Raw genomic sequence first — 24,855 nt, 5'->3', positions numbered from 1 at the left:
CTTTGCTTTTTACTTTAAAAATTGTAATCCAGAAATCATCTATATCTCTTTGTAGATGTCTGACTCATTCTTTTTTCTCTACTTTTTGCAAGCAATTCACTAAGAGTAGCCCTCATCACAAAGTGGGGATTAAACTCCACTTCCTTGAGGGGAAGTATCCACATAAATTATAAGGGATTCTTCTATATTTGTTTCTTCTTTCTCATTTATTTATTCAATTATTTATTTCTATCAGTATAGACTCATGGATATTTATTTTATACTTTGGATTATAATCCAGTACTACTTTATTTATTTTCTTGTTCTGATTGTTTTAGCTTTGGTCATTGCAGGCTCTTTCAGTTTGGCTCTTGTGTCCCTCTCACACGCTTCCAACATCTTGAAGTAAGAACTTCTTACTTCCTGGAACTACAGGGATCCTCAGTCTCATCTTTATAGTCCCTCCTTCCTCAGCCGTAGAATCAGCTGGTTCCCCAAGTAGCCCTGGTTTCTGTTATTAAAGAATGATATTCAAAACCAAGAACTGCACACTGAGTGTGCTCATTTCTAATGGAGTGTCATTATGTCTAGGCTCTCTCAGTGAAAAGAACTGTAAAATATATATATGTATACTAACCCATGTATACACATATATTGTCAATTCTTAATCTCTTCATGTATATCTGTATCATTAGACATGAATTAATACTGTCTCTGAATCCAGTCCAGTAAGAAAGAGTTCATTCCAGCCTTTCCCCCTTGGTTAACTGTACTCTCACACTCCAACACTGAGAAACCTGATTCCCACCATCTGCCATTGATTTACTTAACTGTTCAATCCCATTTCACATGGAGAGCAGTATCAGACTTGCTAAACTGTAATCCATGTTAGTTGTCTTCTAATCTTGTGTTATTTATCTTCTAACTTTGAGTTACCTATTCTCTGACCTAGTTTTAAAAAAATATTTTGTGTGAAACCGAGGAACATACTTCAGCTTGTTATAAAATTCAGATAAATATTTGGGAGGAATCATTGGAGAGGATGAGTGCCTAGAGGAGTTTGTATTTTGAGAGATATTATGAGAATAACAGTAACAGGGATTAGAGATACAGCATAGCTGGCCCAAAGATTCTAGATGGAACTTTAGCATTTAATTGATTTCATCTGAAGTGTTTCAAGATGCCAAGAAAAAGAAGTGCTCTGATTTGAAAATTGCCTTTGATTATTTGTTTTTAAGTAAAAAGTGCCTCTGCCATTGATGTGGAGAGACCTGCACAGACATTCTTAGATTTAACTTTTTCATTTGGGCCTCATAGTGACTCTATTTTCTTACCCAGATGTATCAGTATGAAAGGTACATAGGCACTTAGACTTTCTGCTATGCGGTTCTTTTCTGAAATTACTTTTAAAGTGGATCTCAGCAGGTTTGTGGCTTTTAAGTGTTTTGTAGAAGACAAACCCTGATTCAGTCCACATGTATTTGGATTGGAGAGCAGGGACGAGGTTTCAGGGAGGGATTTCCAGTCCCAAATTAGAAGGATATGTTTAAAAATAAAAATTTCAGAAATATATCTAACATTTGAGAATGACAGAAAATTCCTGAATAAATGAATTTTCCCAACTCTCAACTTGCTTTTACCATTAATAAATCATACCCTTTTCCATCCAATACAGCCTCTTTATTTAAAGATCCTATTATCAAAAAATACTGCCTTTCTCTAGTTTAAAATTTAGAATCTAGTTCTTCATTGAAGGAGAGATTTTCATTTGTTTTGCATTTGAAAGATGTGCACTGTCCTGAGTCTATTTGGGAGTTCCCTCAGAGACTTAGTCATAATTGGCTGAAAATTTTTTACAGAATCTGATCCAGGCTGCGTTTGACAATGCTGTGAATTACAGAACAGTTCTTCTTGATCTAAACAGTTGTCAATCTATGGAAATCAGTGAAGCTTGTGCTTAAGTTGTATCAGAAGGTTGATGCTCAGACTTTCAACTTTGTGGACTTTTATGACTTAGATATTCCTGGTGTGACAAGTAAAGACAGAGACCAGTAATCTCAGCAGGCCCTTAGTGAACACTTGTCTGGAACATATAATTTTTCTAGGCATTTAGCACCTACAAAGAAAGAGTCTGAAGGGCTCTTAGAATCCAACTTTCATTTTAAATATAAGTTGGCTGAAGCTCAAGAAGAATAAAGGACTTACTTATAGACCCACAGTTGGTTGGTTGGTGGAAGTAACAAGGTCAGAATTATGTTTTCTGTATTTCTGACTCCCAGTCAGTGTCTCTTTCTACTAGATCTGCCTGCAGGGCACGGGAGCCATTCTGGTAGGTGGTCTACTCACAGTCAGAGGAGTTAGAATCAAGGGTTTCCAGAAGCAGAGAAGTCCAGAGCCAGAAAAGACCAAGCAGAGATATCCAGGGTGTGCCACTACTTCTCCCTGGAGATAAAAATGGAAAACATAAATGGATCAAGGAAATGCAACTTTCTCTAGTAAAAGACCAAGAGAAAAGGAAGATGGACATGACTAATGGGGAGCAAAATGAGTTAGTAGCAGATATCTGAGGCAACTGGAATGTCAAGAGAAATAGGATGGTGGATTCTATGCTGCTGTGATTATCTTAGGTCAACAGATAATCTTAAGTGATAGAAAAAAAAGTTCGAGCTTATAAAGAAATTCATTCAGTGGGAGATTGTTGGCAAATACAAACTCTGCCTGCTTTAAGATATTTATATCAAGGCCTGATAGGTCTAATATAAAATGGAAGAATAAAAAGTAACTGCCAAAAAATGGATTCTTTTAAAATCTATGGCTAAAATGGATGCATCTTATGGTCAGAAAAACTCATTATATGAAGCACTATGGAACTGTTATAATCCTTTGCTAAGAATACTGATTCTTCTAAAAAACCAGATAAAGATGTTAGAAATTTTATAATAAGACAGAAATAAAATGACATTATACTGTGTTTTCATAATGTTGTGTATCCTATGTAGGAACAAAAAGACTATGTACGCCCAAAACAAACAAAAATCATATCCATAAAAATACCTCCAAATGTATCAAATAGCTGAACATTTAATAAGAGGTCTGGTTATATTTTCTCCATCACATTGAGATGTGAGGTGTGATGACTCACTGTTCACATTTCAAGTATCTTTATAACTAAACATATTAATCCCCTGCCATGATTGGATCACCCATCCCCAGTATCAAGGTCACGAAGATGGTTGGTCTTTGGCAGGCTGTTGATTGATAATTATTTATCTGGCAATAATGTATTAATTTGGCTTTTATAACATCAGTAAGTTCAAGTTTCAGGGGTAATATTTGGGAGCATTTTCTCCCAAATGATGAGGGGAGAGTAGAGGAAATAAGTGCAGATCAGAATAGTTAAAACCAAAGCCTTCTGCTCACTAGAGTCAGTAAAGTCGCTCATGGAGCAGAGCTGCTGCACTAGCACTAGTTTCATGATTGAAAGTATTCTAAATATTTGCTTCATCTGTCACTTTAGAAGTTATAAAGCACTCTGTCATAGAAAGTCTATTTAATATTCTATAGTCCTGTGTGGAAGTGTGGTACAATGTAAAAATATATTTGGTCTTTGTCTCTGGTCCCTGGCACAGAATTCCTAAACCCCTTGGTATTTCTTAAGTGAGAAGAATGTCTTTTATTATTCATAACAAGCCCCCTTCCATCACACTTGAGCTTACGCTCAGGAGGTGGCTTAGGGTAGGGCCCTAGAGAGCCTCATGATGGGGCTACTCACCAGGAAGATCAATTGATTAGGAAGTTGGAGCTTTCATCCCCACCCATTGAGCTCCAGGGAGGGGAAGAGGGCTGGAGATTGAGCTCTACAAAAGCTCTTAAGTGAGATTTGGGATGCTTCCAGGTTGGTGGACACATTGAGGAGCAGGGAGTGTGGTGCCCCAGGAGAAGGAATGGAAGCTCCACCCCTTCCCCTATACTTTGCTCTACGTATCTATCCCGTTTGTCTGTTCCCGAGTTGTATCCTTTATAATAAACTGATAATGGTAAGTAAACCATTTTCCTGAGTTCTATGAGCAATTCTAGCAAGCTACTGAAAGTGAGGGGAAGTTCATGGAAACTCTCAATTTATATAGCCAGTTGGTCAAAAGTACAGGTGACAACCTTGGATTTGCAGCTGACATCTGAAGTAGGGGCAGTTGTGTGGGACTGAGCCCTCAGCCTGGTGGGTCTTAACTAACTCTGAGTAGTTAGTGTCAGAATTGAATTGAATTTTGTATCTAGAGATTTGGAAAATTGGTTGGTGTGAGGGAAAAAAAAACCACACATACACACATTTAGTGTCAGAAGTATTATAAGTAAACACAGTTCAGGCGGGCAGGGCAATAGCATCCTTCTTTATAGGTAACAGGTGTAAGGCTTACAAAGTTGGATTGAATTACCCAAAGGATAAATCACGGTAGGTGCCCATAAAACAGGTTCATGCCTTATTCTTGAACTCAATACCATTCCCTTTCTTGACTCTCCATTATTATTATCCAGGCCTGGCGTCTGACTAGTCACAGGATGACGTATTTGGATATCAAAACCGTGGAAATCTGCCTATTAGCCATAGATCAGGGTAGATTCAGAGTAATTGTATAACCAACTCAATATAACCTACTTTCCTTAGAAGTTGGGTTACAGAAATCCTCTTCTTGGAAATTATGCAAAAGCTGCTTGTTGCCGTTTATTAAAATTATTATCCAAATCCTCTCTAAAATAACTTCTGTTTTCTCCTCAGCAAGCTGCTGCAGTGGTACAATAGTTGATTTCCACAACAGGAAGTTCATCTTTACAATAAACTTATTGCAAGAGAGAATGGTACACATGAAGTCAGAGACACCATTTAGAGAAAGCAGGAGAGATCAGTTAATTTTATTAAGTAGAAAATTGGCAAGGGCTTGAAAACCTCTTCCTAATGCTGTTAATGGCATCTTCCTTCAGACGGCAGACCCGAAGGTTAGCCTGAACTGAAAAATGTCAGCAGCGTGTGTGTGTGTTTGTGTGTGTGTGTGTGTGTGTGTGTGTGTGTGTGTGTATGGTTTGGAAAGGAGTTGTGGACAGTAACATGAAATAATTCAGCCTAAATAGAAAAAGTTTTCCTTAAGGTAGAAGGAAATAATACGACAACCAAGTGGCTTATTGTGCATAATACTCATGATGCACCACTGGGTAGCATGAGGCACCATCATCTTCATGCAGTGGTTGTGTGGTAAGTGGAATAGTGAATATCAAAGGATGCTGTAGATTGCATTTAGAGAACTTGAAGTGGAAAAGCCCAGTGATTTTCCTCAGACATTTTTATTGTAGCTGCATTTAAAAATATGCAAATATTTTCTAATGATGTTAACTTCATCTTACTTAGTTCACTCATGTATGACACATTAAGTGCCATCCTCAACTGATAAATCTGGGCTACAATTTCAACACAGCAGTCCCTTATGCCTTTTTTTCCTTCTGAAATGATCTCAGAGAGCTGCAAATGGAATATGACTTTAATGGCAAGTTGGATAGATGGGTTCTGTATCCATTTTCAAAATCTGAGTAAATAGATAAAAGTTTTACCCTGGTGGACAGCCTTTCTTGATTACCACAACCATATACAAAAGGTGCAAGTCTGACAGATCCTGTTCCTCTTAGTGTCCTTGATGCTTCTAATACATTTCATGATTAGCACTCTTGAACAGCTCCCAGTAGTCCTGGTAATAAACGCCAGACTCCTTGGTGAGCTCTGGAAAGTACTATGTTTTCTGTCCATACCTAGTCTCCTGCTTCATTGCTTGTCACTTTATCCCCATACACTCAAGCCATATGCAGCTTATTGCATTCCCACATCCTGCTATGCTCCCATATGTTTCCAAGGTTTTCAGGAGTCATTAGATGGTGTGTCTGGAATAGGCTTCTCTCACCTTTCCACCTGGCTGACTTCCTCCCACTCATCACTCAAACCCAGGTTAGTGTCATGCTCTCTCCACCTCCTCTGAGGAGCCATCTCTCTCTATCAGGCTAGGTTTTGTGACTGTCCTTGTCTCCCACAGCTGTCTGCAGTTACCTTTATTATTACAGCCATTCTCACACAGTATTGTCATTGCCTATATCCTTGCTGCTGTGGGCCTTTTGAAAGCAGACATTGTCTAATTTAATGACCCTAGTACCTGGCAGCATGATGGCATACAGCAGTCAATGAACAGTTGAGAGAATGAATAAAATCAATATGAAACAAATTCATAGTCTTCCTTTCTGACACAGATATAGTGGAGAGATATTTTACAGACCTCTTGTGACTGACTTAAGTTATTTAAAATTGGTGTTGACCAAGGAGGGAAATGGGTTGACCAAATTTTACAAATATACTTAGAAAACACCTAGTGTGTGTGGAGCATCTAATTAACCAAGCCAGGGCATGGGTTGGAGGAGAGTGACATTACTTATAATTTTATTCTGCCAGTGAAAAAATAATAATTACATCATGCATTTTAGGTCATGCATAGGATCCTGAAATTATGTTTCCACTTAATCTCTCCTCCTTTTTTCTAATCCTCTGCTGTGGAAGCAAAGGTATGGTTGGAAGAAGGTACAGGGTGGTAGCAGAGAAGAAGGGAAGGGTAGATTGAAATGGTCAAGGTTGTTTTTTAAAGGAAGGGGCAATCCCTACTAGACAATATCATGATCTGACAAATTTGCCGTACACTTCCATGTACAGTTGCTCTCCCAGTAGTCTAATTGAACTATTTCATGGCTTTTCCTTTTACCACAAACAGCACATGTCCCTCTCTCAGATGAGAATCTTGACTTCTACCAAGAAGATAGAAGCAAGAGAAACAGAACTTCATCTTTCCTCTACAAAATCTACCAAGCCTCCTGCATCTACCTCCCCTCCTGGAAAGAGGGACAAAGTATCCACAAGCCTATCATTCCTCACTACACAGTGGACACCATCCCCACTCACCTTCTCAAAGTTTTTACTCCTGTGTTATGTCTTATTATTTTTTACATGATCAATTTCTCTTTATTGATCTATTCCTATTATGATGCAGTATCTCTAATCTTTAAGTATATACACTAGCCCTTCCTTAACCTTGCAACTTTTTCCAGTCACGGCCCCTTTACTTAGCTCCACATTCCAGCTGAAGGGGATCAGAATATACCACTCCAAAATATGTCTCTTTGGCATATGGATCGTTTTGAACTGAAGGCAATTGAGAATCAACACATGCATAAACAAGCCTTCTTGCAGCTTCCTCCTTTGACTAAGAACAGGAACTTCCGAGAAATGGGGACTGCCATAAGCACTCTCTCCCGGGGAAGTTTTGTAGCCCTGAAGAAGACAGAAAGTTGGCACCAAGATAAGCCTGTACAGACAAACCTTACAAAAATAAGCTTTATTTACATTAGTTTCCACAGACTTTTACTTTCCCACAATTTACTGCCCCTAGAAGTTCAAAACCATTTTCCTATGTCTGGTCACTTCTCCACAGATTTATTGCCCTTTATTAGTATATAAGACTCCAGGCTTGATCTCCTTTATAGGATTTTAATTTCATTTTTGTGAAGAGCCCCATACATATGGAATAAACTATTTTATCCTGTTGTCCTGTCTTTTGCTAGTTTAATTTGTGGGGACCCATTCACTAAATCTAAGAGGATAGAGGAAAAAGCTTTCTTGTTTTTGTTTTATTTTTCTCCCTGATACAGCCAAACTTCTTGAAAGATTGATCTATAATTGCTGATTCCACTTCATCATATCCCATTCTTGTCAACTCACTGCCACTGGGTTTTTGATCCCACCACCCATGAGACTGTTTTGCAAAGGCAGTCGATAACCTCTCTGTTGTATTTGTCAGCACAGCTGACTACTCTCCTCCTCAGACTTCTGTAACAGCCCACACTCCTGGTTTCTACCAACCTGGCTGACTGCTCCTTCTCAGTCTCTTTAGCTGATTCCTTCTCTATTCAACCTCTAAATGTGATTAGCTAAAAGGCTTACTCTTAAGCCCCTTCTCTTGTCTAATCACCATTTTTTGTTATGTGATTTCAACCATAGCATTAAAAAAAGCATTATTTGTTTGTTGATGATGCCCATATTTGCATTGCCAGCTTCAATATGAATCTCCAACTCACGTATCCAACTTGCCTACTTGAGATCTCCATCTGAATGCCTATCAGGTGGCACAAACTTAACATAGCAAAACAGTCATTTAATTTCACATTTGAATCCTTAAAATTGCTTCTCTCACAGTTTTATTTATCTCAGTAAACATACTTACCATTTATCCAGTTGTTCAGTCTAACACTCCGCAAGTCAACCTGCTATTTCTCTTTCCATCATTCTCCATCTAATCCATCAGTAAGGCTCTACTCAAAAAACGTGTGTCACGTGTGACAACTCCTCTCCACCTCGACTGCTGACACTCTAGTCTAAGCCAGCTCAGAGTTTTGTGACAAGTCTCCTAACTAATCTTTCTTCTTATCTTGCTCCACATAGCTGCTGAAGTGGTACTTTTAATTTCAAATCAAAGTATGTCCCAAAACTGCTTAAATTTTTCAGTGGTTGACTCTGTACTTGGAATAAAAAAAATCAAAATCTTTAATACAGTCTTGAAATCCTAGATGATCCGGCTTCTGCCTGCCTCTTCAACCTGTTCTCTGACAACTCCATTGCTAATGGTGCCCAGTGTCACTGGACTTCTCATGTTTATTGAACACACTAGTCTCATTATTACATTAAAGCTTGTGACACAAGTGTTTTCCTCTGTGTGGACACTTTTAATTCTAGATCTTTACATATCTTGCTCCTTCAGTCATTCATATCTCAGATCAAATTTAATATTACTAGTGAGGTCTTCCTTGACTACCTAATATGATTAGAAATTTCCCAACTTTACCTGTCCCAACTTAACGCCTAACATATCATCAGTTTTCATTTTTTTCTTAACATAATTACCCAATGAGTTTATGGGTATAAATATAAACACAAACTTAGTGATACCTGCAGATGTCACACACACATATCCACAAATTTCAATTCCAAGTAGAAAACACCCACATCCCTTGCTTATTCCCTCTAACCTCAAATCTTAAAGTTTCCCATCTATAATACAGTAGCTGGATCAGGTAAGGGAGATAATGGTTAGAACTTACCATTCACACCAAAGGCAATGACAATTTTCAAGACACAAGAGGAGTTTTGATATTTGCTAACTGCTCAGAGAAAGATAACACCCTGAGAAAGGTGGAAGGGACAAGGACTTCAAGAAGAAATAAGCAGTTAAGCTCTAAGAGACTGAACAAAGGGAGAAAGGACTAACTTGAAGAATGGAGAGAAAGACCCAAGTGGGACATTCTCAGTAGGACTTGGACAGTTGATGTGGACACATCACAAATGCCCTCAGGGTGAAGTTTCTTGCTCTTGTTCTTTTGCTTTTCTATCCTCTTGACTCCAATACAAAGTGAGTGGACCTGTGTAGATAAAATGCTTGACTCCCTCAGTTCTGATCACACATGAGATGAACTGGAACTCTCCCCCAAACCAGTCTACAAAGCAGGACACAGACCAGTGACCTACTTTGCCTGTGAATAATTGACTATTTGTCTCTGTTAAAGCACACTTATTTTTCCCTTTTCAAGCATGACTTCATTTTCAAACTTTTCTTAATTGCTGAATACTGATAGATACTGCACTCAACCTGCTCTGTTGAGCATTCCCAAACCTAAAATAAAGGGACCATTTGCCTCTAAGAGGCTACTTGCCAAGGGCAATGTTAGCGTTCTGGAAGTGTACATTCTTCCTATCCAAGCAAGCAGAAGAGAGTATTTCAGCAGTCCAAGCACAGCACAACATTAGGTGGATAGAAGACAATGAGCATAGGATGGGCCCATAGGTTCAATGTGTTGTGAGAGTTAATGGATATGCATCAATTGTCACTTGAGTTTAGCTCAGAGTGCCCCAGAAATGAGGAAGAAAAAGTCAGGAAAGCAGGAGGTAAATAATAAGACATGAGGCATATTACCTAATGAGATTATGTTTCATCTTTTTCCCCTGGAGCCAACTGTGCAGTTCCAATGATCTCACATAAACTGCTTTATTTGTGCACATTGATAGTCAAGGTCTTTCTGGAACAGGGAGCTGGATAGCACCTGGTGGCCTGAAACAGACTTTTGTACCCTCTTTTCAGCTCCAAAACAATTCAACCTTCACAACAGGCACAGTCCCTGTGAGATGAGGAAGGTTTTTGTAAGTTGGTAAAACAGCACACAAAAGCTACTAAAACTCAGGTACAGGGAAATCACCATCAGGGAATAAACTAGTGTTAAATTAATATAGTGCTGGGCTATCAGCATGAACATACTGCATGCAAATATGCCTCAGGTAATTTAGCACTAATTAGTAAAGAGCTGTGTTTTTCTGACCTTCTCTACAGCATCACTCTTTGTTTATGCAGTTTCAGCTTTCCTGTATTTCTTTTTGTCAGTCTAGCTGTTATTGGGTCAACTGGGAGATGCAGCACTTGGCTGTGACTATAGTGTGAAATGTCGGGCTTATCTTGGGATTTCCATATAGATGGCTTCACTCTACTCCAGCAATTCCCATGAGTAGTGCGGGAAGCCTGTTCAATACACCATGCTCACACTTATATATATTCATGCGTTTATGTCTCATAACAGCAGCTATACTATAGAATCCACTGATTTGATCATTCTATCTTTACTCTGTTTGGAAAGTTAGTAGAGCAAAACCCAAACAAAAGAAATCAAAGTTAAAATTTATTTAGCATGATCTCCATCTGCCACTGTAGAATTGTGTTGCCGATCATCTTCAAAGGTGAATTTCTGCCAAGAAGCAGCTTGGAAAGGCAGATCAGAGACCAAGAAACCTTGCTAATTTGCCTCTGAGCATTCTTAAAGATAGTTGCTATTTCAAAGACTAAAAAGGACTTAAATATGTAACACTGTTATAGTAGTTCCCATTCAATTATGCAAAATGGCTGAATCAAGCTCAGGTTCAGTAATGTCCTATCTTCTTTGTTTACCTCCTCCTCCTTTAGACAATCTGCTTGCTTTCAGCTATATTCACCACTGCTTCTTGACTTTCCTTTAACTATCTGCACTGAACACCTTCATCATACTGGAAAATAAGAATATAAACTAGTGTTACTTTTTTCATCATTAGTTGCAGTGGAAACCTAAGTAACAAGAACATGGACAAGATACACAAAATCACTGCAGGATACAGCATCCTATTCTTCCACTTTAAGAGTTTTGTTTTGTTTTATTTTGCTATATTTTACTTGTAAGTCTCACCCGCTCTAGACCATAAAGTCCATGGGGACAAAGGCTGACTCTTGGCCATATTTTATTTCTAGCGTCTAGCCCATGAGAGACACATATAAAATAGCTGTTACATTATTTTGAAAGGGCATTGTGGAGGGTTCAAGAAGGATCTACGTTTTAATTTGCTTACTATTCTGGTAGTAAGATAGTCAGAAGAAGTAAGAAGGTGGAGATAGAGTCTGTTACAATAGTCCAGGTTCATGAAATTGAAAGATAAAAACAAATTTGAATATTTTATTCATATAGTCAACAAAAATTTAATGTCTATTATGTGCAAGAGAAGCAGCAGTGAAGAAACACATAAAGATCCCCACCACAAATAGTTATAGTGGGAGAGTCAGAGGACAGCCATGAGAAATACACACACATACACACACACACACACACACACACATTTTACATCATTCTAAGGAAAACAAATGAGTCAGGGAAGAGGGGAGGAAGTACTGAGAGGGGTGCAAGGCATTGACATTTCAGTTGTTGTGACCAGAAGACCCACTTAAGGTACCTCTGAATAAGCACACACAGGGGAAGTGTGGGAGTGAGCCATGTACACATCTGAGGGAGGTGCACAGGCTATGAGGCAGTAGTAAGCCTATATGTTCTAGAAACAGCTAGGAGGCCAATCAGGCTAGAGAAGAATGAACTAGAAGCTAAACAGGATGTGAGGTCAGAGAGATCATGTAGAACTTTGCATGTCATAATAAGGGCTTTAATTCACTTAGTGAGTGAGATGAGGAGACATTATGCAGAGCAATGACATCACATGACTTGTATTTCAGCAGGATCACTGGAGCTGCTATGGTGAGAATAAACCGTGAAGGTCAGAAGTGAAGATATGAAATTAAAAAAAAAAAAACTATTGGAATATTTTAGGCAACTATGGTGGTAGCTTTAACTGTGGTGGTAGTGGTGGAAGTAAGCAATAAGATTCTGGATGTATTTGAAGTCATAACCAACAGGATTTTGTAAGGAGATATGAAAGGAAAAAAAGAAATCAAAGATGACTTCAAAGTTTTGTTCTAAAAAACTGGAAGGGCTTGCCATTAACTGGGATAGAGAAGAAAATTTTAAAGATCTGGATGGTACAGAGAAGGTGAAATATTAGAAGTTCAACTTAGGACATGTTAGTTTAGAAGGCTATTGAGCACTCAAGTGGGATGTTGAGCAAGCAGTTGGATATATGGCTGTGGAGTTCGGGAGAGGGAATCATCAGCAATTGTTCAATATGGCAGCTGTCTGAGGAAGTGAAACAGTTAAGGCAAAGAATAAACTAACTAAAAGTCTTATAAGAAAGGCAAGGGAATTAGAGACATGAATTTGAGAGTCGTCAGTACATAGATCCATGAGACTGGATGAGATCACTGAGGGAAGGCATGTTGATAGGAAAGAGCAGAAGTCTAGGGGAATACCCAATTTTAGAGACTGGAGTGATGAGGAAAAACAACAAAGTAGGCAAAGAAAGAGCATCAAAAGAGATAGGAGGAAAAGCAGATGCATATAGGTTCATGGAAGCCAATTGAAGAAAGTTTCAAGGATGAGAATGATCAACTAAGTCAATTGTTAAGGATCAGTGAAGTAATATAAAGACCAAGCTGTTAGTATTGTATTTTTTTTAGCTTTTAGTTGTATTCCTTTATTTTTGGTAATATTTTCTATTGATACAATTTCAAACGTAGGAAAAAGTTGCTAAAATAAAATAAGATGCCCTCATATTCTTTTTTTTCTTATTAACTGTTTACATCTTGCCCCACTTGTTATAATTCTCTCTATATAACTATCTATAGTGATATATGTGTATATATGAATATATAGATATGTATTTTTATGAATTATTTTTATAAAATGTCATGTCCCTTTACTCCTAAAGAATTTAGTAAGTATTTCCTAAGAGGGAGGACATTCTCTTAAATAATGCTAAGGTAGTTGGCAAAATTGACAAATTTAAGAAATATTAATATATAATGATCTAAGCTATTGGTCTCAATTTGAATTTTTTCAATTGTTCCAAAAATGTCTTTTATAGTTATCATTTTCCTGGTCTAAGATCAAATACAAACTCATACATTGCAATTAGTTATGTCTCTTTCATCTCTTTTAATTTGGAAGTTTCTCAGCATTGCCGTATCTTTCCTGACCTTCATGTTTTGTAAGAGTATAGACCAATTATTTTTTAGAATGTACCTCAATTTGAATTTGTCTGATGTTTTGTCATGATTAGATTCTGCATTTTGGGCAGGAAGAGCGTCAAAGTGACACTAAACCCTTCTCAGAAGATCTTGTCAGGTAGTTGCATGATGTCAGTCAAGATAGTGTTTGTCAGGTTCCTCCACAATAAAGTGACTATTTTTTCCTTTTTTTGTGTGGTGATTATTGGTGGGACATAATTTTAGACATGCCACTATCCAATTCCACAATAAACTTTCACCTATTAATTTTAAGATACATTGATAACTTCCTACTCCACAATTCTTTTTACGCTAATTGACAATTCCTTGTAGTAAGGAAGAGCTTACTCTTCTTCATTTTTTATTATATGGTTGTTTGTTTTACTAGTTTATATCATTATGTATTAATGGCTTCTTTATTGAATAATAAAATAGGTGATAATCAATTACTACAATTATTTATTTTTATGCTCAAATCATCCAGAATTGGCCAGTGCTAACCATTTATATTACCTCCTGTGACCTTGTGACATATTTCCATTATTCTTTTGGCACTTCTTCATTTTTGGGTGCAGTAAGATGTTCCAGGATCATCTCCAAATTTTCCTGTCCCAGCTGTAGCTTCAGCCATTTGTCTAAGGAAATCCATGTCCTTTTATTGGAGAATGATATTTAGAAAAAAATGATCTGGGTGTTTATTAGACATTTGTATGTCTTCCTTTGTGAAGTTACTATTCATGTCTTTGGCCAGTTTTGCTAGCTCTTCTAAGTTTTTTTTAAGTATGCTAGATAAAAATCCTTGGTCAGATCTGTTTTTCTATCTTTCTAACCTCCAAGCCTATGGTTTGACTATTCTTTTATTTAGATATGGGTTTGACTGAGCAAAAGTTGTAAATTTTGAGCATGTTTCTTTTGTCAATTTTTTTCTTTTATGTAGTAATGCTTCCTGTGTATTATTTAATTAATCTTTGCTTAGTCTAAGTTAAAGGAAAAATTCTCAATGATGTCATCAGTAACGGCAAATTATGAACTTCCAATAATCTTCTTATTCATAAAAGCAAAGAGAACTTCACAAAAATTGTCAAAATCAACTTTTTCAGAACTTTGAGAATTAGGCACAGGCTTAAAATTATGCTGGAAGCATTTATTTAAGAAAAATAGGTAAACCTCAGTAAGAACAGTGAGTTTTGTGGCATTTTAATTTGCCCCATATGCAATCATTCTCTCCAGCTCCATGATATCCTTGAAAATTAACATCCCATAATCAAAATGCAAAACAGCAGCCTAGCAGTCACTGCGGGGGGGGGGCTGTCATTATGAGTTGGAGCTCTTTCATAACCCCATTCTCATAGAATTATCATTATTCGGTCTTTCTTGAATTTCCCTGAAAAACTGCACTCACAAAGATGTATCTTTATTTGATCTGACTCAGGGTTTCTCATTGAGAATAGCATTTTCCTCAGAGGCGTTGAGCAAGAAGAATCATCAGCAATTGTTCAATATGGCAGCTGTCTGAGGAAGTGAAACAGTTAAGGCAAAGAATAAACTAACCAAAAGTCTTATAAGAAAGGCAAGGGAATTAGATGCTAATAGGGGACTTAAAAATATTTAGACATATTCCTTGAAATCCAGAAGGCCACATCCATATGCAGGGCTGTGCACATCCTCAGAAAAGATCTGAGAAGAACATACACCTTCACCTCTAGTTGACTTTGAGTCTCTGTGAAAACAAGAATCGAAAGCAAGGCAGAGTCGTGAACTGCCTAGCTGAATGTTGCAGGTGTGCCCCAACACACACAGACTCCCCCAGCTAAAAACGGAGAGGCTTATTGGTTCCTGAAATTTAAGGAAAACTCTGCCCACTCAGTAAATGATTACTAAACTAACCAAAAATAGCTGTCAGTTGTTACAAAGAACAAAGAATACAAACTTTACAAAATTAATTAAGCAAAGTCTCTAAAGAGAAAAAATGGCAATAACAAAAACTACAAAGAGAAACAACAGATCCTGAAGAAGATGGAGAATTTGAAGCACTTCTCTATTCTATTCTATTGTATTCACTATCTGTGATATTGCTTTGCATCATACTATATCATATCATCCAATTTAAAGAGTCCAATTTTCAAAAAGTATGACATAGACAAAAAAGTGTGGACCACACATAGGAAAAAAAGCAAGCAAAAGCAACTCCATGAGGAAGCCCAGATGTTGGAATTAATTGACAAAGATTGAATATTTTAAATATATTCAGAAAATTAAAGAAACTGTATCTGAAGAGTTACAGAAAGCATGTGTACCAAATAGATAAAAATAAAGAGTACAAAATACAAAAAAAGTAAAGTAGAAATACTAGAGTTGAAAACTCCAATAGTTGAAATGAAAAATTCACCACAGGGACTCAACCACTGTTTTTAGGAGGCAAGAAAGAGAATCAGCAACTATGAGATAGATCAATCGAGTTTATGCAGTCTCAGAAACAGAATGGTAAGACAGTGAATACAAATAAACAGAACCTCATAGAGCTTGGAGACATCAAAGACACCAACGTATGCATAATGGGAGTTCCAGAAGAGTAGAGAAAGGAGTAGAAAGAATATTTGAAGAAATAGAGTCAAAAAACTTCACAATTTGCATTGCAACACACATTCAGAAAGTTGTGATATCTGCAAGAAGGAGCAGCTCAGAGGTCCACAACTAAACACGTTATAACCCAACGTCAGAAGTCAGACTATGGCAATCATGAAAAGGCAAGAAAAAAAGAGACTCATTATGTACAAATCATCCTGACTAAAATTAACAACTGATTTCTCATCAGAAACCACAGAAGCCAAAAAGTCATGAGATAGCATATTCAAATCAACTAATCAAAAAGATTGCCAACTGAGAATCCTATATTCAACAGAATTTTCCTTCAAAATTTAAGGAGAAAAGATACTTCCATATAAACAAAAAGAGAAATTAGCTTTAGCAGATCAATTCTACAAGACATTTCACAGGAAGTCTTTTAGGCTGAAATGCAGTAACACTAGATAGTAACATGAACGCACGTAAAGAAAGGGCATCAGTAAAGGTAGGAATTCATATACCTAACTGCGTAGTCAAACAGAAACCATAGTATTTCTTCTATTTTCCTATTCACTTAAAAGCAATTGCATAAAGCAGTAATTACACATCTGTGTTGATAGCATACAGGCATATTTCATTTTAGTGTGCTTCACTTTATTGCACTTTGCTGATATTGTGTATTTTCCCAATTGCAGGTTTGTGGCAACCCTGCCTCAAGCAAGTCTATCAGGGCCATTTTTACAACAGCATTTGCTCCGTTTGTGTCTCTGTATCACATTTTGTTAATTCTCACAAAATTTCAAACTTTTTCATTTTTATTATATTTGTTATGCTGATCTGTGATCAGCGATCTTTGATGTTACTATTGTAATTGTTTGGGCACCATGGACTGCGCCCTTATAAGGCTGAAAACTTAATAAATATTATGTGTGTTCTGACTGCTCCACCAACTGGCCTGGCCATTTCCCCATCTCTCTCCCTCTCCTTGAGCCCCCCTATTTCCTGAGACACAATAGTATTGAAATTAGGCCAATTAATAACCCTACAATGGCTGCTAAGTGTTCAAGTGAAAGGAAGAGTCATGCATCTCTCCCTTTAAATCAAAAGCTGGAAATGATTAAGCTTAGTGAGGAAGGCATGTTGAAAGCAAGACGGGCCAAAGGCTAGGCCTCTTGTGTCAAACAGTTAAACAAGTGGTGAATGCAAAGGAAAGTTCTTGAAGGAAATTAAAAGTGCTAATCCAGTGAACATGTGAATGGTAAGAAAGTGAAACAGCCTTGTTGCTGACACGGAGGAAGTTTTAGTGGTCTGTATAGAAGGTCAAACCAGCCACAACATTCCTTTAAGCCAATGCCACATCCAGAGCAAGGCCCTAACTCTCTCCAATTCTATGAAGGCTGAGAGAGGTGAGGAAGCTGCAGAAGAAAAGTCTGAGGCTAGCAGAGGTTGGTTCATGAGGTTCAAGGAAAGAAGCTGTATCCATGCCATGAAAGTGCACGTTGAAGCAGCCAGTGCCGACGGAGAAGCTGCAGCAGGTTATCCAGAAGATCTGGCTAAGAGAATCAATGAAAGTGGCTACGCTAAAAAATGGATTTCCAATGTAGATGGAAAAAGCTTCTATTGGAAGAAGATGCCATTTGGGCCTTTCATAGCTAGAGAGGAGAAGTCAAAGCCTGGCTTCACAGCTTCAGAGAACAGGCTGTCTCTCTTGTTAGGGGCCCATGCAGCTGGTGACTTTAAGGTGAATCCAATGATCACTTACCATTCTGAAAATCTTAGGGCCCTTAAGAATTATGCTAAATCTACTCCGCCTGTACTCTATAAAGGGAAGAGCGAAGCCTGGATGACAGCACATCTTCTCACAACATGGTTTACTGAATATCTTAAGCCCACTGTTGAGACCAGCTGCTCATAAAAAAAGATTCCTTTCAAAATATTACTACTCATTGACAATGCACCTGGTCACCCAAGAGCTCTGATGGAGATGTACAATGAGATGAATGTTGTTTTCATGCCTGCTAACACAACATCTATTCTGCAGCCCAGGGATCAAGGAGTCATTTCAACTTTCACATCTTATCATTTAAGAAATACATTTCATAAGGCTAAAGCTGCCATAGACAGTGATTCCTCTGATAATCTGGGTAAAGTAAATTGAAAACCTTCTTGGAAGGATTCACCATTCTAGATGCCATTAGAAACATTCTTGATTCACAGAAAGAGGTCAAAATATCAACATTAACAGGAGTTTACAAGAAGTTGATTCCAACCCTCCATGATGACTTTGAGGGGTTCAATACTTCAGTGGAGGAAGTAACTGCCGTTGTGTCGGAAATAGCAAGAGAACTAGAATTAGAAGTGGAGGCTGACTATGTGAGGGAATTGCTGCAATCTCATGACAAAACTTAACAGATGAAGAGTTGCTTCTATTGGGTAAGGAAAGAAAATGGTTTCTTGAGATGGAATCCACTCCTGGTGAAGATGCTATGAAGAGTGTTGAAATAACAACAAAAGATTTAGAATATTATATAAACTTAGTTGACAAAGCAGTGGAAGAGCTTGAGAGGATTAATTCCAATTTTGAAAGAAGTTTTATTGTGGGTAAAACACTATCAAACAGCATTGTATGTTCCAGATAAATCATTCAAGAAGCGAAGAGTCAATCAATGTGGCAAACTTTACCGTTGTCTTATTATAAGAACTTGCCACAGTCATCCCAATCTTCAACATCCACCACCCTGATCTGTGATTAGCCACCAACAACAAGATAAGACCCTCCACCAACAAAAAGATTGTGACTTGCTGAAGGCTCAGATGGTGGTTAGCATTTTTTAATTAAGATATGTACATTGATTTTTTTTAGACATAATGCTATTGCACAGTTAATAGACTACAGTATGGTGTAAACATAACCATTATATGCACTGGGAGACCAAATATTTTGTGCGACTCACTTTATTGCAGTATTTGCATATTGTGATGGTCTAGCACCACACTGGCAATATCTCTGAGCCACGACTGTACAATCTATGCAGATGGAAATCATATGATAATCACAGCATAAAGGAGAACCAGAGACATATAGAAGCAAAGTTTTTTGTATACTATTTAAGTTAAGGTGGTGTTAATCTGAAACAGATTGTTATAAATTAAGATGGTGATTGTAATCCCCAGGGCAACCATTAACAACATAACTCAAAAATATATAGTAAAAAAAATGGCAAGACATTTAAAATAGTACACTATAAAATGTTTAACACAAAAGTATTCAATAATAGAGGAACAAAAAGACATGAGATTGAAAACAAATTTTAAAGTGGCAGACATAAATTCTACCTTATCACTAACTACATCAAATGTAAATGGCTAATCAGTCCATCCAAAGGCAGAAACTGCCAGAGAATGAATTAAAAAAAGTAAATGATCCATCTAACTGTATCTATAACTATATCTATAAAGAAAAGAAAGAAAACTAAACTGAAAGCAAGATGAAAGAAAGAAACAGCAATGAGAGTAGAAATATATTAAATAAAGAATAGAAAAACAATAGAGAACTTCATCAAAATTAAGGAGTTTTGTGCTTCAAAGAACACTATCAAGAAAGTGAAAAGAAAACCCACACAATGTGAGAAAATATTTGCAATTAATTCTCTTAAAATTCAAAAACTGATCACATGAGTTTTTCAGCTCAAACATTTTTCCTTCATCTCCTAAAATATGCCAAATTAAACAAGATTAGGAAGATTGTTCTTATATAGCTTGTCAGAACAAGGTACATTGTACATTTGGTAAAAATCCTTCATTATGACATAGGTTGACAAGGTTTCAGGTCCTAAGAAAACAAAAGAGGACAAATAAACATCCCTAGTCTGTGCTCAAACCCTGTCTTCTTCTGTCCTTTGCCCCTTTGCAAAGCCTTTTAGCCACCCAGTACAGTTAATGTTTGTGTGTGGCATTTTTAGACTTATTCTTTTGTTTGTCTCTTAGGTATTTGGCATGTGCTGCTAGCTTCTTAATACTTGCCCATTCTCCTTAATGTAGAATTTCTTTAATTTACCCATAATGGGATATGTACCTCATTCTTGCTTCCTATAGACTATCTCCCTTAATGCCTACTCATCTATATCTTTTGTCCCTGTGTTTAGAATAGCCAGAATTGAACACTTCTTGGTATGTTATACTGTTGGCAAAGCTACTGTCACTCTGAATGAAGTTTCCCTGCAGTCATTTACTCCAACTGAAGATAATCCTTATGTTCTCTCTCACTAGCCCTGCCTTTTTGCTAGGCCGACATCTTTCTGGTGTAGCTACCCTAAAATAAACTTTCCCACAAGCCAGATAGCCTCTCATAGACATACACCTTTGTTCCAACTATTAACCCTGCAGATTCTAGTTTTCCTTTATTTAATGACTTCCCATTTTCTGACTTTACATGTGTAAAACAACACATTTTATTGTTAAACAAATGCCCAACTCACTGATATTGGGTTAATAGAAGAATTTTATATTGACTAAGATAGCTGAATATATTTAAAACTTAAGTTTAACGTCAAAAATAACTCAATCTACTATAGAAAAGTGCCACTTCAAAGATTGATGGCCAATGCTATCAAAACGTTTAAAAAATAATGTATTTCAGAAGAAACACTAGAAATTTATGAAGGGAGTTTCATAATTAAATGCTTGTGGTAAGCTCGTATCATGTTAAATATTGCTTTCTCTGTGTGTGTGTGTGTGTGCGCATATCTATATCTATGTCTATATCTGTATCCATCATTTCTGTATCCACTGATCTATCCACATTGTTGGCAGATTGGGGAAATAACAAGACAAGGGTCTGTTGCATTGGTTTTAAGGGCAAGATGCATTGAACTAGCAGCCAAATATCAGGAAAACCAAAAATAAGACAAAAATAATTCTAAGATTTCTTATTGGGAACAAGTCAGGAGAAAGAGAGAGGAAGAAACTAAGAAATCATATGAAGATTTCATGAGAAGAATTAAGACATCGTGCCATTAATATTGCTGGAAAGACAATTATATCATGTCTTATCAAAGGGACAGTACAATGAATAAGCTTTCTTAATCCATGACGTTTTCTTATTAAGTTAAAGAGAAAAAAGTTTTCTAAAGAGAAAAAAAATCTAGAAATGGTAGATTCCTTTCCTGTGATATGTGTGTTTTTTCAGAAGACACTGGCTTTTATGAATATATCCTTTAAAATATCCACTACTTGGCAATAACTCTCATATACCTTAGTTTTCACTGATAAGAGCTCTAAGAAATTGCAGAGAGAGAATAGAAAAATTCCATTTTTGAACTTAAAAGAGTATACATAATTAGGATTGAATATGGAAGAAGAAATCAGAGGGAATTGACTTCAATCATATTAAGGGGAGCTTGTAGTAGAATGCAAGAGATGTCCTTAGAAAATATTGTTTCTTACATGTTGACATTCTTTAATTTCTGAAATCTTATGATTTTCTCTTTTTTTGTTTGTTCTGTCTTCTGTTTTGTTTGTTCTTAAGAAAATCCTCGTAAGACATTACCATGATGCCCTATGAAATTGTATTACATAACGTCAGGGCTTTGGCTCATTCTTTACAGTCTCTTGTGATATCTACATCTGTGTTGAATTCTAGCAGTGTGAAACTTGAAAGTATGTTTACTTAGCCATCACTCCATTAACATAGAATAAAATTGTTTTATATGAAGAGTTAGAGCCAAATTTTCCTCCAGATAATTTGTTTGCTGACGTTTGTGTAGATCCTGGGTGGTGAAGTGTGCTCCCAGACAGATCCCTCAGAATATCCTAAACCTCAAAAGATGTCTATTTCCTTAACACCAGAAATATCTCTGATTTGATGTATAGAAGATGCTCAACAAGTTTTGTTCATTTCCCCTTTCTTTACTTGGACTGGAAATTTCTCCCTCAGAGAGACTGATATAAACTTATTTTCTTGTCCCAAGCAGATATGGATCAGTGTTACACCATGACATCATGGGTGTCAGAGCATGTATGTATATAAGAAAGATTTATTGCTTCAATTTGGACTCACTCATTATGTGTTCAAGGTTATATGTCCAAGAAATTATACATTTTTTATAACTTATATCAACACTGTCAGCCTTATTATGGGATTATGTGAAGGGGATCAACCGTACAAATTACAATAACAATAGTGCTAGGATACATCGAGTGTTTATATTGGTCCAGCCACTGTAGACCTCCAACGTGTGTTATCTCTTCTCATCCTCACAAGACCCTGATGAGCCACAAATTCTTTCTATCACCATTTTATTTACACTTGAGGAAACTGCAGTTTAGAGAATTGAAATAACTTGATTAAGCTCAGTCAGGATTTGAACTGACTCTCTTAACCATTATCTTTCTTTCATGCTCTTTGTATTATCAATCAATACAATGAATCCTTTGTAGGATTTTTGCGTTCCCTTTTATTTCAAGGCTTCTGGTTTTTATCGGTAATCTTATGATTTTTTCTCATTGTTTATTCATTGTTTCATTTGTAACTACAAAATACTGTGTTTCATCAATTGCACCCAGTGCTTCATTGATTGTTCTTCTTCAAGTTCCCACTACTCATTTTCTAATGACTCATAGAACTTTAATAAAAAATATTTGATGGGAAAAATTGTGTGATGATCACAGTGATTTTCAAAGTCACATTTTTGTACATTCTCAGCTATAAGAATGCTATAGCTATTTTAGAAGCATAGCTATTTTAGAAGGATATATGACTCTTATAAAAGCTGACTCACTTTCTCTCTTATTTTTAGATACACATCATAATGCACCATTAAGAACACGCATGTGCAGGGGCTGGCCTGGCGGCACACTGGTTAAGTTCGCATACTCTGCTTCCACAGCCCAGGGTTGGCGGGCCTGGATCCTGGGTGCAGACCTATCCCTCTCATCAAGCCATGCTGTGGCATCCCACGCACAAAATAGAGGACGATTGGCACAGATGTTACCTCAGGGACAATCTTCCTCAAGCAAAAAAAGAGGAAGATTGGCAACAAACGTTAGCTCAGTGCCAATCTTCTTCACACACACACACAAAAGAATATGCATGGGTAATAGCTTATAATATTCAATTACTGTGAAAATACTAATAGCCAAACAATTGTAAAGATGAAAATACTATAGCAAAATAAAAAATTCTGGGTGAAGATTTCTAGAAAGTGCTATTTTTTCTTCATCACAGGTTTTTCAGTTATTTAAAAAATATTAACATAAAAATATATAAAATACAAAATATAAGAACAAATGTATAATCAATAATCTTTATATATATTTAAATGTATACATCAGTTGAGAAAATTTGAAAATCTATGTATTTATTATGATTTGTTCTACTTAATAATGAGTTTTATTGATATATGATTTATATACCACAAAATTCAATGATTTTATGTGTAAAGCAATGAGTTTTCTTAAAACTCATTTTAAATGTATGCAGTCATATACCTGCATAAACATTATGGCATAGAATTTTTCTACCACTGCAGAATTGGTCCCCTTTACAGTCAATCTTCTCACTCTCTCACTGCCACCTGGGAACCACTGTTCTGCTTTCTTTTACTATTGTTTTGCTTTTTCTAAAATTTCATATAAGTTTACTCATAAGCATGTAGTATTGTTTGTCCCTGGCTTCTTTCACTTATCATAATGCTTTTGGGACTTATCCACATGGTTATGTGCATCATAGTTCATTCCTTTCTATTGCTGAATAGTACCCTATTGCTTGGATGTTTCACAATTTGTCTTTTCATTAGTTGATGAACATTTGGGTTGTTTCCAGTTTGGGGCTATTGTGACTAAAGCTACAATGAATATTCACATAGAAATATTTATGTTAGTGTACCTTTCCATTTCTCTTGGATATATACTTATTTAACCTTAACTTAAGGTTAAATACCTACTTGATTGATGGGTCATATTGAAAATATATGACTAACATTTTCAGAAACTGTCAACTCTTTACCAAATGGCAATACCATTTCTCATTCAACCAGTAAATTATGAGGATTTCAGTTGATTTTCATCCCCATCAACACATGGCATTGTCAGTCTTTTTTATTTAAGCCATTCTAGAGGTTATGTAGTGGTTTATAATTGCAGTTTTAATTTGCTTTTTCCTAATAACTAATGATGTTGATCATCTTTACATTGCTTATTTGCCATTTGTACTCAGGTAGTTCTCACTTTACGTAGAAGTTCAAGAGCATAAAAAGGGCTGTGTAAGCTGAAACTGTGCAAAGCAATCTAATAGTAATTGGGAAAAATTACTAATGTTCCATGACCTCTAAATTATTTTGTCTAAGCACCAAAATCTCTTACTGTTAGCTATAAATGTATAAAAAATGAAAAAAAAGCAGAACTAATATTTAGTACATTATAATTTAAAACATTGGAAACATTTAAAATTAAAGTGTTTTATTCTTTTGTTAAAAATAACCACAAATATGTTAGCTACTTTTTAATTGCTCAAGAGTATTTCAGACATTACTTGCTTTCTTCTCTCATAATATACCTTTTAATACAGGTGAGCGTGTTTTCTGTGCCTTGGCAAATTTTCATAGTCCTTTCTAAGTTTGACTCAGCTTCCAATATTTTATCCTGTGTCCTTCCAATGTCATGAAATATCTCTGAGAATTTCTTCAATGCAAATTTTTTTGCCAGTGTTACTACATCTGACACAACATCATCCTTTTATCATCAACACTTTCCTCATTTATGTCAATAAGTTCATTTTTAC

Source organism: Equus asinus, chromosome 6, assembly GCF_041296235.1.
Source record: "Equus asinus isolate D_3611 breed Donkey chromosome 6, EquAss-T2T_v2, whole genome shotgun sequence".
Lineage (NCBI taxonomy): Eukaryota > Metazoa > Chordata > Mammalia > Perissodactyla > Equidae > Equus > Equus asinus.
This window is presented reverse-complemented; position numbering follows the sequence as displayed.